Source organism: Brachyistius frenatus, unplaced genomic scaffold (assembly GCF_029030835.1).
Source record: "Brachyistius frenatus isolate BFR_SWC_R1_liver_20210118 unplaced genomic scaffold, ASM2903083v1 Contig_42, whole genome shotgun sequence".
Lineage (NCBI taxonomy): Eukaryota > Metazoa > Chordata > Actinopteri > Embiotocidae > Brachyistius > Brachyistius frenatus.
Window position 1 is genome coordinate 1,136,943 of NW_027210641.1, and position 16,000 is coordinate 1,152,942.

A 16,000-nucleotide genomic window follows, 5' to 3' on the forward strand; every position below is an offset into this window, starting at 1 on the left:
TGGCTTCATACCTTTCAACACATTTACATTTTTGCATTTGCCTTTTCTTAGCACCTGGTGTGCAGACTACTCAAAGCATCTTGGAATTATTTTATTTATAATATTGAAAGTATATAATATAAACAAGTGAATTGGTGATAATCATGTTTGTTTTGGACATTTGTATCCTATTTTGAACAACAAATATTTTGCAATGAAGAATTTTATTTTTTAGATTAGACTGTTATACCTTGCTTTGTACAAGAAAATTCCTGATTATGTCATGCTGTCAGGCTGGTTCACTTACAATATTGCTGATTTAAGGGCAATAAAATGTTGAATTTCACTGTTTTGTTTGTCTCTTTAAAAGTCGATATGCTTTAAATCTTACATCAATAAAATGTGAATCTGTTGTATTATCTCCGGAGTTAATCCACATCAAACTCACAGAGGAGGCGGCGTCACAGAGCCTGTTAGGAGTGTGTTCCTCTGAGCCACCTACAGTAGTGCAGGGCAGGTCAGCAGATCCCTTTTCCACCGTCAGTGTAATCTCCTTTACATGCTATCCTCACCCTGGAGGGGATTTTGGAGCTAACATTGCAGGTGGGCCTACATTAGACCGGGCTACCATTTTCATGTCGGTGGAATAAGAAATTGAGCATTTAAAAAAATAAAAAAAAGCATGTGAAGGGCTTCATGGCCACCCACCGTGTCACATCAGTGGAGAGCATGTGTCTGGAAGAAAGTTTACAGCCAGTCTAAAATAATCCCATGTCCAAATATGGTTGTTCTTCCTCTTACTGCTCCTCAGTGTGGACATCTATGATCTTATGCTACAGTTTGCTGACTGACCACCTATAAAACAGCCAGACGGCAGATATATTATATTTAATAATGAAATAAGGACATGTTGTCATGTAAGGAAGTCCATTGAGGGTAAAAGGAGGATATGATTTAACACATTAACAAGCTATTCTGTGTTACATAAAGCTTACTTTACATGTAAACCTGTGACATTATGTCATACTAAAAAAAACAGCACAGCACATACAGTACACACAGCGCTTCAACATTATTACGTATGATTGTTTTATTCTTAAAATTTCTATTATAATATTTCGAACTCTTGTTTTATTATCATTTAATTATTCATAAATGCACATTTTAGCAAGGTCTCAAAAATGCCTACTTTTTATCTTTTGATCCTAAATCTATCAATAGTAGAAATATGCCTTTATGTTTTAGTAGCCTCAGATTCTTTTGAAATAACATGAAGTTAAACACGAAAACACGTCGGTGTCCACTTGTTTTGACCGTTTTGTCTGCAGTATAAATGTGTCCTGGGATGAGACAGTTTGCAGGAGTTGACTCTAAATTCTCCCACAGCGTCCATCTACCTTGCTACTACAGCACCGTGCGCTGCCGCCCTCACTTTCTCCCCGTGAGCGGATTGGCTAGGACTCTATCGGATTACACTCTGATTGGTCGGCTCCCTGTCGTCAAATGATACGTCAGCCCGTGTTGCAGCACCGTCATGCTTCCCCCTCCTGGTCGAACAACAGTGCTTTAGTATGCTGGAGAAAAGCAGGAGCGTATCATCAGTACCACCAGTCGGAGTGGGATGGAGACACTGAGTGAGGTAGGTGCAGCACGGATGCTTTTCCTCCTTTCCATCCGACATGGCGAGTGCAGTGCAGGTTGAGCTCTACTTGTCTGGCGGAAGGCAGTTTGTTGCCTGGATGGTTTTACTTTTTGAAATGTCTGCGGTGTGAGTGCATTCACCCCCCCCCCCAACCCCCCTCACATCTTCTGTCCTTCCTGGCTTCTGCGCGCTCATCCGCAGGTTTTCGGCTGTCCCCTCCATCGTGGAGCTCTGATCTCCTGCTTCTTTAGTACATGCGGGTTATATCCGTCTGGGTCTTCAGTAATGCAGCTACTTCGGAGCAATCCCCGCTGAGCATGCACTGATCTCCGTCCTATTTGGCACAGCTGTCACCTCTGCACTCACCCTCAGAAATGCGTAGTTCGTCCGGGGCGATGAGGATGGGAGGCGCAGGTGGCCAAGTTACAGTCCAGCCTATCAAACTTCAAACAGATGTATTTATTCATTTGAACGTGATTCATGTCATCGTTGCTCCGTTGCAGAGTATTACTACAGCTAAAAAAAAATAGGAGTATTTGACTTCACAGATTGAAAAAACACGACATTTAGGGAACCATTCATTGAAGGAAAGAGACCTGTTATTGTGGTTCGTTTCCTTAATAAGTGTCAACTTGTAAAATTAATATTGGGTTATTATAGGCCTAATTATTATTGGTCAGTAATGACTGATTCTTAGAGACTCATACTTTGATATAAATGAATAAATATGAATATAAATACATTTCTCTAGTTTTTTTTTTGTGCTGACAAAGTTTTGAGTAGAAAGCATGTCAGTGTAGTCCTATTTTTTCTATCTTACTGTATCGTAGTAGGTCGATCAAGACCATTTCTCTCAGGGAAGGATGGACTTTCTTGTACCAATGTCTGAAAGATAAAGAAGCTGCAGTTAAAAACATGCAGGAGGAAGATCTCCTACATGAGGTGTGGTTGTGATGCTGTTTTACCATCTTTTAAACAAGTGATTTTAAACACAAATTAATTTGATTATATATTATATTATATATTTTTTACTTTTCTCCCTTTGAGAAATACAGTTCTGTTGAAATTTAAACATTATTTTATCACCTTTACAGCAATCAAAGAAAGGCTTTAAAAGTTCAAAGTCAGGAGTGAGCTCGTTGTTGTGAGGAGTTGTGTTTCTTGCTGCCAATGCTGGCGCATTTTAGATCATTATCTGGATCAAACACTAATCCTCTTTCTCATTCAGCCATATGATGGTTTCCATTACATGTCCATCTGCCCGTGGAGTCTGTAACGTTTAGTGCCAGACGGCCTGTGGGTCCAGGAGCATCGTTTTGATGATGTTGTTTGCCGCTGAGCTTGTGCTCATACAGCTCATGCTATAACTCCACGTGCACGTACGTCTGTGCCCTGCTTACTGAGACTGTTCTCACTAAGCACATTTCTGCAAGGTGCAATTAGTCGAGGGAGTCTGAAGCACTTAATCCCCGGTTTAAGGTACTGGATCTTTGCTTAGTCAGTGTTGCTTCCCTTGTTACACTGGGCTTACAATCAGCCTTTATGGAAAGGTTGTCAGTGTGTTTTGCATTGAGTTTTTATTTTAAATAAATGACTGCTCAGAATCAATGTGGAGCAAATACAAGAGAAAAACTTGTAATTTTTAATCCATCGTAGATCTGACAGAATAATTGAACTTGCTGAATATTATTTATTCAACTCTTAAAAAGAAAATGAGTCACTTTTTATGTCCAATTGATATTGATGTTATATATAGTCAAATGAAGCAGCAAAAATTCAGCAGTAAATTCTCTGTGTCTCAGGGAAGCAGCTGCAAAAGCTGTTGTTCTTTTACCTCCACCATCATCATTTTACATGTGCAATGACTACAGGCTAGTGGAGCTGTCTTGGTCAACAGGGGGCGCTCTAAATGCTGCACTAAAACAAAAGGTTGTTCGCTTTGTTTTTGACAGTGAAAATCTCATTCCTAAATACGAGTGCAGAGGATGTTATGGACCAGGATGTACCATACTGGATCGTTCACAATAATCCTGTTATAATTTCTAATAAGATAAAGAAAATTGTAATGATGGCAATATTTTGTATACGTGTTGAAATGACATCATAACATTGCTCAGTGTAATGGTTTGTCATATGTTGCGTGCACAACTTTCTAACAGCAGCAGTAGCGTGGAGGTGGGTAGAGTCTGAAGTAGTGGGAGTGCTTTACAAACCACAGAAATATGTCCGTTTTATGGAATATTTAAAGGCAGCCAGTTACATTTATGCTCACATAACCTATAACCTACTTCAGGATACCAAAGACAAACTGGAAAAGACAACTAAAACCGTATATATGACCACTGAGTGAACATTTTGGTCACCTAATGCTATGTCTTTGCCCAAAAAAAGTGTGCGAGGGTGGCGTCGCACAGCGACGTTGGACAGCTGGTTTTGTGTTTGTTTTCAATAGCTGCTAACATTGAAGTAACCGGAGAACTTTTGGGTTAGACGGCAGAAGCTCAGTATCTGTCGGCGGTACCAGCTCGGCTCCATGAGTCGGAAAACTCCAAAAAGCTCAGCTTTCTCTGTCGGTGTAGCACACTGAGGAATTCATTGCTTCAATTTACTACATTTACCAACAAGACCGAGTGGACGTCCACATGAAAAGTGTTACATTTATATTTGAATGCTCAGTGCAACCTCAGAATTAAAGTTCAAAGTTTAAAAGAAATCTGTGAAACATTAGTACAAAAAAAAAATCAAGCAGGGTCTGCTCTGCGTCAACCATTATTACATTGTTGGCATCATGTTACACAGTGACCTCTGTCCATTGAGGGCTATTATGGCTGTTGTATGAAGTCAAGACAATCGCTGAGTATTTACCGTACTTGTACAAAACAGCCGGGTTTCGACTGCTAATTACAGGCTGACGTGTACGCAGCTTATTTTTCTGCTGTATTTCTGAAAACTCTTTCTCTTCCCCGAAATTACAACTTCACACATTCGTTACCAAGAAATAACCTTTTCTGAAGTATTTGAAAATGGTTAAAGGTCTGTAGGCAACAACTTTGACATAACACAGAATTTCCACAGCACAGTTTTACAATATTATAATATATCAGAATAAAGATCCGTCGGGAATGACTAAGGTTATTCTTATAGCAGCTCCAAAACACAATGGTAATATGTGCTGTGAAGAAAAAAAAATGGCTCCTGAAAAGTCATTATGTACTGATTCAACTTTTTCTGCATTGACACAGACACCTAAAAACAGGGTGGTATATCTGCCGATACAGAGTACAGATCCATTACGTCTGTCTGTCGAGGTAAGTTGATTTTTTTGAGTGCAGCTCCTCCCTTGCTGTGCGCGTCCCAGAAATTGAACAATTTTGTTGAAATGTTATGCAAATGTCATGCATCACTTTCAGTTTCAACACTTAGGATAACTTTGCTGGCTGTGTTACCTGTGAAACTGAGGTATGCAGTAGGTGTTAGTTTATTAATTATCCTTGTTGAAAATCTACTGGGCAGAGAGCAAAGATTAATGACTGGAAATAAACAGATTTATTTATTGAAAGGCACGCTGACATACAAGAGGTTTGTTTTTGCAATGCATTGTTGCATACAAGAATGAATACTTGGTCACAGTAATTAGGACACTGTCATCTTTATGATGCTGTCTCGCGCTACTGAGAAGTGTTTCCAAACTGTTGTGTATGTGTTTTAAGTAAAAATGTTCTGTTTTATGGCAATTCAGCTTTTGTACAGTTTGTGGTTGTTTGCCAGTGATGGTCCAGAGTCAATGCTGTTATGTGTGTTAAGCCTAAAAAGACACTGCCGTCCCTCTTTTAAAGTTAAGCAACCTCTAGAGGGTGCATGAACAACAACAGTCGGGTGTCTCTGGTTTCTCATCATCAGATGACCTTTGACCTTGCGTGAAATGATCATATTAACACTTCGTTTTGTGGTGATGGCACGTAACATGTAAAGATGACATGCCGGTACCATGGAAACAATACCAATGGACAGTGAATTAGGATCCTTCGTCGTGGTAGCCGAACAAATGGGAGCCAGAGACGTAAAACAGTTCAGATGTCCATATAATATACGTGAGAGAAGAGGGGGTTGGATGGTTAAATACAATAGGGGACCACTGTTCGCTTCACATTTCCAACCATGTTTACTGCCTACTGCCATCAATACGAAAGCTGCATAACTTTCATCTATTTCAACACAAACTATTATCTTTTCCTATAGCGAGTGTTTTTTGTGCCTAATGTAACCAGGGACACCAGTTTAGGAAACACTCCAGCGGGTCGTATTTCAGGGTCTTCTCAGTATTGTATTCCTCTTCAGTCGGCCATTCTGATGCCTTGAGGGTGATCTACAGCGAGACATATTGCATCATTTTCCATGTTGGAATGATATTATATCTAATGATTCCCTGCCCTAATGTGCGAGTTTAGCATCTGACTCGAGGGTCAATCGTGGCTTTTCCCTCCAGGATGTTATGATTCATATAGATTAAGAATTTGTTCTGTTGATAGCAGTACTGCTATCTACATTAACCCTGCAGCTAATGAGTGTTTTTATCATCGATTAATATGCTGGTTATATTTTTGATGAATTGATTTCATGGTTTTCCTGTTAAATGTCAGGGAATGTTGTATTTGTATATCATGAACAGAACAGAAGTCTGGGTGATGCATTTCTGCTCATCTCTTATGATTAATAGTACAATATTTTAACTGAATGTCACATGCTGTACAGCTTTACATTTTGCTTTATACTATTCTAAACATCTCATATGGTTGAAAATTGACTCCATTTTTAATTGGTGCAACATTATCAGTTATCAGAGGCATATTGAGATGTACTCATAGTATTGATTATCAGATAGGAAGGTCCTATCTGATAAAGCAGAATCCAGCAATGCAGCAAGAGGCCGAAACAGATTTAATACCACAGTGACAGGCAAATTCAAAACTAAATGTCATTAACAAGGCTGATATGGGATTATACGTTGAGTGATTAGAGGTAGTGGAGTGTGTGGGGCTGATAGAGAGCTGATGAACATGGAGGAGTTCATCAGGTTAGGCTGTTCAGGGACAGAAGAATATGAGGCTGAGAAGAAGAAGACTTTTATGTGAGGAATCAGGACTTTTTGAGATACAGCCTGAAGAACAGAGCAATGTGAGAGACATGTACAGGGCTGAGGGAGGATGAATATGAGAGTTTGCATGGGCGTGAAGAGAGATCTGTAGAGACGAATGGATAAAGGTAAAGCTGTATGAGTAAAGGAAAGGAGAGACGAGCCCTCCGGTAGGTGAATGGCTGCAGAGAATAACAGTGAAGTCAACGATTTCAATCCAAACAGGGCCGACGTGTTGCACGTCCTCCCTCCTCTCTCTTTCTTCTTGTTTCCTGTCAGCCTTCATTGTTGGCTGTCTAACACAGGCAACATGCCCAAAAAAGTCATCTAAAAAAAACAAAAACGAGAGCGAGAAGGCTGAGAGAATGGTTTGAAAAAACTGCTCGGGTGTGGCTCTGCCTCTCAAACAACCCTGTGGAACAAAGTAAAAGACATTTCTGTTTATGATTCGGTCTAAATGTTGGATAAAATCTTTGAATATTGTTCTGCAAGCTTTTTGCTTTTAACACTGAGGAGCATCTTAAGATTTCCCCCTGGGAAAACACCCAAAATCTTTGAGAGGTGATGATTAGACCTCTTTGGCCTCAAATTATCAGCTGGCTTTAATAGCTGTTATATTGCTGTTTCCGTGTTTTGAGGAACCCCAGGCGATTACAGCCTCCATCTCACTTCCTATTCACAGAACCCTTTTAAACATGCTTTTCAGTAATGACATTTTTGTTTTAGCTTCTCAAGCAGCTGATCTGCCCAGAAAAATGAACTAATTTGTCTAAATGCATTAGAATTGGCTCATGTGATTTCTTTAAAGGACCAGTGTGTAGGATTTAGCAGCGAGAAAGAGAATCTATGGTGACTGTAAAACTCGTGAATGTTTGGTTTGTCCGCTGAAGGCTACTTTAAAATTGTGGTAGTGCAACATGGAGGGCTCCTGAGAAGAGGATATGCTCCCTGTGTGAACATGGAGGGCTATTTCTAAAGTAAAAAAGCACAACTAGTCTGAGTTTCTGTTGATTATAGACTAATGAAAGAATGATTGTAAATATTACGTTCCATTTCTGCCAATAGATCCCCTTAAATTCTACACACTTCCTTTCACTGGGAAATTGAGACATATTGAATGCGTGTTATGTTCCTGAGGGATAGAGCGGTGATATTGAATATATATGCTTTTACTGAAATAGCATTATTGCCATAGCAAAATTACCTTTGCACTACACAGGGATGGAAGTGATTTCTTGGATGCAGAAACATGCCTCAACCCTTTAAATTTGGATTTCATGGAACTTTGATTGGTTAACTCTCTCCACTGCCATTGCATTTATTAAATGTGTTTATCACATACTCTGCAGTATTCACTTGCTTCTCAGTGTCTTGTTAGTGTGTGCCTGCATCCAACTACGTTCACCGTTTTAATCATTCTGATCCTCCTACACACCTACTCTAATTACTTTTTGTTTTCAGTCTTAATGACACTTTAACAGTCTTGAGTTTTTTTCTTTCTTATCATTAATGAAATTCTTATCACTTATGAGAGCGCAGCAGGTAACTATTCACAATAACTCATTTCGAATGCAGTTTTGTACATTTTATGCTAATGACATTTTGTCCTTCATGACCTTCTTGACTTGTGAGGCCTTGTAAAAACTACAAAAGGTTTCAATTTGAAATTTTGCGCGTTCTCTCCTGCTTCTCAATGAATAGTTCTGAATCAGCCTAATATCAAAAGCTATCATCCAGTTTTTAAATAAGCAGAGTGAAATATTGGCTTGTGTGATAATGGTGGTTTTGTTCGACTCATATTAAGCATGCCATTTTTTGTGTTATCTTGTCAAGAATAGCAGGAATAATTGTCAAATTCATTCAAAAACTAGTGTGAAATAAACATAAATGAACACACAGTACTGGTCATATTTCATCTCTATTGCATCTGTTTCATAGGTACAAATAGTGAGACTGAAGAAATGCATTTGGGAGGTATTGAAGAACAATTCCAGTCCACGACTGCTTTCGAGCTACCTTATTAGAAGAATGAGTCTGAACTGGGGCCTGTTGCGGTGTGACTTGATTTCCCCGGTGACCAGCAGACCAAACCATTTTTACTGCTGGGACAAAAAGGGCCACGGACAAGTTCTTGAGAAGTCGTGATCCTCATATGGCAAAGAAGAAAAGTTTAAAATCAGCTTCAACAGTGGTGCTGCTCTTGACGGGAGCTTAGACACTGATGTATAGCAGCATATATTTTTAAAGCTTAGCTCCTGTCTTGTAGCATGTTTGACTTCTCTGTGTGATGGTGGGTTATTCTGCACGTTGTTAAAATGTAGCTCCACTAACTTTAGAATCTAAATGTGTTTGCCGGCAGCACATAAAATGTTCCCGCTTGCTTGTTTTGTTAAACTGAAATTGGTGGAACAATCAGAGCTGAACTCATAAAGCATTAGCAAAAAGGGCAGTCAGATCACAACTCATTTCATGAATACATTTTCAATTTCTAACGCAGAAAAAAATGATGTAATAATACTGGAAGTAATAATTCTAAAACCACTACTACTGTAAAAATAATAATATTTTCAGGGGGAGTAGTCATTCAATCAATGTTAATGCTTTTCCATGTTGCATCTGCTTCTTTGTTTGGTCAAGCAGTAAGATACTCTGTAGTGTACCATAACAGAGCTGTGTTGTAGTCCTTCAACATATATGCTCTCGGACTGACAGCCGAGAGACTAAATAGTCTTTAACGGTCTCTGAACTCGGCTCCAATCTGATTTATTTTCCTCATGCTTCGACAGTTCTGAATGCCCCAAAAAACAGACTTGTAAGTAACAAATTGCTCTCGAAAATATACGCCGAAATACCGACTCTTTTTCCCCTCTACAAACAATATCTGTAGAGGGGATCAAACTGTCATCCTGAGATATCTTAAACCCTTAACTGGCTAACAGGATGCATACTTAGATACCTCTCTATCCAGCACAGTGTCATGGAAACGTTTTGATTCCTCAACGCACAATTTTATTCCAAAATGCAGCGTTTAGTTTTGTACGTAGCAAAGTGGAAAGCAACGGTGTGACGGTCGGATTGTGCTCGGGTGTTTAGAAAGTCCGATTTTCATGCAGGAGGCTGAAGTTTGTGTTGCAGTTAAAGTCTTTACCTTCCTTTATCTAGTATTTGGTTCTCACCTTTATCATACCTAGAACTACAGTTTATATGATATGATGATATATCTTCTTGCAACCTGAATCATTTGGTCGTTGCTGGCATTGTACATTCAAATTTATTTCCTTCACTATAAAATATGATCTTTGATTGTCACACATGCAGACATAAGTTATGTATTTGGTTGCACAGGTTCTCAGAGAATTGGCAATGTGGCATTTTAGTTCTGAAAGTAACAGTAAAATGTGGCTTGTTTCGGCTTTTATGGATTCAAGACTGACTTTGTAAACATGATTTATTTATTATTACAGTAGGCTTCTATTAGCTTTGAGAGCTACAAAGAATAATCTGCCAACAGGAGCCGGCCCCTCCGGAGTTACAGTATACATATATACATCTATATAATATATATAGATATATACTGTACTGTGTGTGTGTGTATATATATATATATATGTTGACTGTGTTTCTTGGTTTGTTTGTATATAATATATATAGATATATAATGTACTGTATATACTGTGCATTTTATATTTTATATTTTTTTACTGCTATTTACTGCTATTTTATTGCTTTTCTATTATTCTATTCTATTCTATTATTTTATTCTATTATTTCTATTATTATCTTATTGCTTCTGTATGCTGCTGTAGCGAAAAAAAATTCCCCTCGGGGATTAATAAAGTAAATACCTACCTACCTACCTACATCCCCTCATTTAAACTCCCATTGAAAAGACTGAGTCCTCACACGTCCAGCTAAACGTGAGATATGCTACACTCAAAATCAGCCAGTTAAACATTTTCATTCATTACTTCAGCGAAGCTCAGGATATTCTCTGGAGCTCAACCTCATCTCACGGGGTTCTGTTTCACCTATTTTATGTTACAGAATAAAATAAAAGCACAAATTTGACGTCAGATTGAACATCACAAATTTGTCCTTCTATTAAGTGGCAAAAGTCGATCAATTACACAGAAAATTATTGACAGCGATTACATTTGTTAGGTTCATTTGTCCAGCTGTGAAGATTTGTTGCCTTTGTTTCTATAGATGGTAGATCAAATATATTTTTGTTTCTGTTTCTAGTGCTGAGCAGATCTGGGAGCATTGGTGTTTTGGTGACCTTTTTTCAGCAATTTGTAATTTTTCCCAATATGGGCAGAACGGCATCACAGAGGGTGTGTTGTTGAAGATGAGCCGGTTCAGTGCTGTTTTTGTGTACATTTTGAGCTGAATTTTCACCTCCGCCACCTCAGACTTAGTCTAAGAGGTCGTGCTGAAGTTGTACCCTGCGCCTGTATTCACCAAGATACCACACACATTATCCAGCCCGGTTTAAAGAAATCAACTACAGCTCCTTCAATATACTGTATCAATGGCCATTTCAAACAAGCAAAGAAAAGTAGTATTACACTATTATGACTTACTGAATTGAATCTTCTCATTTATCAAAACAAATTTACCAAAATATTTCTCTGCAAGTTTTCACAGTGTTGCATTACTGTCAAAAACATCCCAGCGCACACACAGTTATCGTGTTCATTCAGCCATCATTTGAACTGTGCTTGTATAACAGCCTGTTGTATAACACAATGAGGACTTTAACACCAGAAACAGTTCAAACTTCAGTTCTTTTGGATTGATGTAATTGTTTGAGAAGAAGTGTTTTTGCTGCTCTTAAAATTTAAAGTACTTTATATCTACCAACCTCGTATACAAAGTCTCCTTTTGAAATACTGACCTGTTCGGTCTTTGACAGTTGTAGTCAGTATCACCGGTGTTTGAGTCTGTCTTCTGTGTAGATGCTGTGTATTACGATAGTATGATATTTATCTTAATTCTTCCAGCATCTGGACAAATGCAAAGCTGGCCATCTGTGAAGACATTTTTTGCAGCTTAAGTGTGAAAATCACAGGTGGTATTCAGTATGTGCCAAAAGAATATTTACTTGATTGATTAGCAGTGTGCATTTCAAGCAAAGTCACACAATGCAGGATTTTACAAGAAAAAATGTGGCAGGAACTATATTCATAAAGCAGACACACTAATATGACAAACAGCAGCAAAACGGTCCAAAGATAAGTTCATAGCCATATTAATGTTCTATGTTTACATGTTATCGTAAATTTGTGGTACAGCTGTTAGTCAATTAAAACAAAATAATCAGGTTTTAAAAAGTCCAGTTCAAAGTGACAAAGATCTGGCTGCTTTTTGACCTCACGTCAAGAGTGTTTGTGTCTTAAAAACGTGCGCTGACTAACAAAAGCAGCCGGTGCCTGGCTTTATCCATATTTATAGTTATGTCATCCAGAACACAGTGTCAACATGGCAAGTAGACAAAAAAACAAAACTGCCCACGAGTACACAGAGCAGAACCTGCCAGAGGAAGAGGAAGACGTTCCTGATGGTATTAAACAGCAGGTTCATCTTCTGAGTGTATGAGCGCGGTGCATTTTTCAATCTCCATAGTGACATTACTGTCAACTGTAGAAGGCCAAATATATTGCAATGCCCTGCACTATAACCAGAGTAAGTCAAACATGACTTCTGGAGTCATTCCACTTCATTCAGGACAGTCATCACAAAAACTAGGAGCTGTGATTTCAGTCTCGGGTGCACAGCAACAAGGCAACTGGTGAAAATGACACGACACCAGCACCTATCGAAAAGCAACACACAGCCTGCTTGGAATTGATGGTTCTCAGAATCCCCAGCCAATTACTGAAATGGAGCCATAGTGGTGACCACAGAAAATGTAGGAGGTGTAGTTCAGGAGGATGACAAGTACCTCAGTCCTGCATTGTGCAGTATGATGTGCTTTGTTGTACAAGCTGATGAGAGTCCTGAATCTCTCTGTCCTAAAGCACTGGAGCTGTCACTGCAGCGGCTGCTTGAAAAAGAGCTTCTGGTTGCAACTCGAGTTGAAGAGAAACATTTTAGCCAAAGGAGTGAAGAAAAGCCGAGCATTCGAACACTCCCCCGAGTATCCTCGAGCACTTGTTCTTCCAGCATGCCTGTGCAAAGCTCTGGGGACGCTAGTGTTGTATCTTTAAGCTTTTGCTTGGTAAAAACATTTCCACCTATCAGCCCAGTAATTGTAGATGGTGCTGTTTTGTACAAAGTAATGAATGACACCCTCAGAGTTTCTGTAACAGTATGACTTATTCAGGAGGTATTCTCCCACAGAGAGCAGAAAAGGTCAACCTCTCTGCAATTTGTCAGGCAACATCTGTTCAGTGATATAACTTTATATTCAGTGATGGTAATAGAGGAGTTTTGCCTCTTAAAAAGGAATAAGCTCTCCAATTTAACAACCTTAATTCAAGAATGAAATTGAAATCAGAACCTGGGATGTTGTCGATTTGTTGGGGAGGAAGTTGAACTAAATTAGACCGACTGATGGAAACCAGTATTTTGTCTTACTTGCTTCATCCGTCAGCCATTAACTGTATTAAATCATTATGGTAAAGATACAAAAAAGGTCTGAATAATTTTAACAAAAGATGATAGGGGCATTTAACACAGGATGATTACTGAACATGTTTTACTTGGTCCATTGGCTCAAGATTAAAGACCTTGTCTTGAAGGCTGTGAAATGAAATAATATATGCCGGGACTGGATGGCAGAAAATGTGTCTTTTTTAGTTCTAGCTTAAGGGAACTCCAGCCAAATGAAAATATCTTTTGTAAACAGGATATTGTTTAGTTGAATGTAGCTTTGCAGCTGTAGTGGGGCATGACTGCCTAACCAGCCTGGGGCGCTGTAAAAAGCCATTCCTACAGCCCAGTCACTTACTGTATGTAACAGCAAAACAACTCTGACAGATCAAAGAATATTCATTAACATATTCAGCACATTAAAATGTAAAAAAGCAAAAGTCTAAGAACACTTGGGGAAGTGTACTTCAAAAGCTATTTGACAGGGGAAAAAAATAAAGTCTAAAGGGCAGTTTGGGAAATTTCCTCTAATATATCAAATTTTCTTCTCACGTACACAAAGATGTTCTAATATAACTTCAAAAAACTGCACGGCAGTCTAGATGAGTGAGATATGTGACATATCACAGAATTTACAAATTCTTTGTGTAAATGTTTTATATTAATACACAGAATATACACTTTCAGTCAAAACTAATAAAAATGAGTGACAAATGCAATGATCATGAATAATAACTATCTTTTCAAGTCAAGTCTCAAAGCTGTGGAGGCTCAGAGTTGAAGATGTTGAAGTCTTTCAGTTCCTTCCAACAATATACAGACTGAGTGGCCAAAGGAGGTCTGACCATTGTTGTTTTTAGTATTTTATCTAATTAGAAGTTGTGACCTGATTGTTTTAGTTTTGAAGTTTCTGGTCGTGTCACAGGAAAGTTGAGTTTTCCAGCTGCTCGGTCTCCAGTTCATATTTCTGTAACAAGAGTCAGAGACTCAAGTCTCAGCTGTTATGAAAACAACGATAACAATACAAATCAATATCTCCGATATTTAAAGCAATGTTCTCAGCAGTTTGCAGTTATTCAAGGTGTGTGATGTGAATATTAATATCTGTTTCATCTCTGTGCATGCAGAGGAGAGATTTGTCCTTGACCCATTTAGTTATGGACAAATGAAAGTGAAACATGTTTACCTCGTGAGACAGTCAGTTAGCTGGAGGAAATTCACCCGCTACCTAAATAGCTTCAGTTTGGAAACTACTTGTTGAAACACATCCTCTTATGTCTTTAAGTGTGTGTACAACATTCAGTATTCCATGTAAATAGTTCATATGAGACGATGAAAGGTAACTTTGACACCGCTAAGGTGTTTCCTTTATTCTAAGCTGCGTTAAACATGATTTGGACCAATCAGCTCAGAGGTAAATCATATCTTCCTAAGATGGCGTTGCTCCCGTGAAGGATGAGACAGTAGTATATAAGATGGTGTTTTCATTTTAGCAGTTGAACTCATGTCACAGCATGCTACGTGTTGCAGAATCTACCTTTATATCCAACTAGTTTCATAACGGTCTCTTGGGATTTGTCTTTGTTGAGAAAATGATGTTGTCTCTGGAGGGTGGAGCCGATTCTAAATTAATTGCAAAAATAAATGAATGCCGATATTCTTTCAAGGAATCTTCCTCAGCATTGTTATGCTTTCGTGCCAGGCATATTATATTTATCTGAACAGGTGTCTGTGATCTCGTGTGAATGGATGTGGGAGACATGCAGCTTTAGTTTCTATCGGCAGTTCAATTTATATATCAATAATTTCAGTTGCAAAGATTATAACTGCCTATCATGACACAAAGCCATGTTTGTGTTTGGATCGAGTTTTTCTTTTAAATGCAGATGACAGGTTTTGGTGAGGACAGCGTTCATAATGACCGCTTGATTATGATGATAATAATTCCATAAAGCACAATTCTTTTTCTTTTTTTTGTATAATTTTCTGGTGTGTATTTCCCGTCTTTTTGACATGCCTGTGTATTTTTGAGAATCAGAACAAGCTGTGGTGATAGGTTTGATTGAAAATTGATTTTCATTGAATGGCAAATTTCCCATGGTGCACAGTTGCCATGTAGACCTTTACATGGAGGTCGATCCAAGTGTATCATGTTAGTATGTTTCTATGAACAGAAAACTAGCTCTACGGGAGATGACTTAAATCACAGCACTCTGTATTGACCAGATTAAATGAAATATCCCCATAAATATCATGATGTTGTTATGTGAGTCTGTGTATGTCTACACATGCATCTGTAGTGTTCAGTGGGCCGAGACTCTCCTTATTTTATCTTTTATATATATTTGATAGAAGTTGTAAGGGCAGCCATAGAGTAGCAGTTTCCAGTAGGTCTAACCAAGGGGCCACTTGGAATATGTTTGCCCAACTCACCTATAATGAGCACATCTCCTGGGATGATGTTGTGGGAAGACAACTGCATTCACCAGCCACAGCTTCCTCATTAGCACGGTCCTGTCTGCCCAGGGGGTTATGTAGTTATATTGGGTGATTCAAGTCTTGACAAAATCTCTGTGAGGTCACCATGAACCAAGTTTTCAGACAGTGGACATCCATGTAAGGAACAGCAGTGAGGAAAATGAAGCTCACTA

At 38.7% G+C, this 16,000-nt stretch overlaps 1 protein-coding gene across 1 annotated transcript in view; it reads left to right on the top strand.

The window, feature by feature from the left end:
• Window positions 1-1,484: 1,484 nt before the first annotated feature.
• The window catches only part of b3galt1b (UDP-Gal:betaGlcNAc beta 1,3-galactosyltransferase, polypeptide 1b), a 48,238-nt gene continuing 33,722 nt past the window's right edge, over window positions 1,485-16,000 (top strand). The window contains exon 1 of the mRNA XM_069702512.1: window positions 1,485-1,618. The gene's annotated coding sequence lies outside the window, so the exon portion shown is untranslated. The remainder of the gene's footprint in view (window positions 1,619-16,000) is intronic.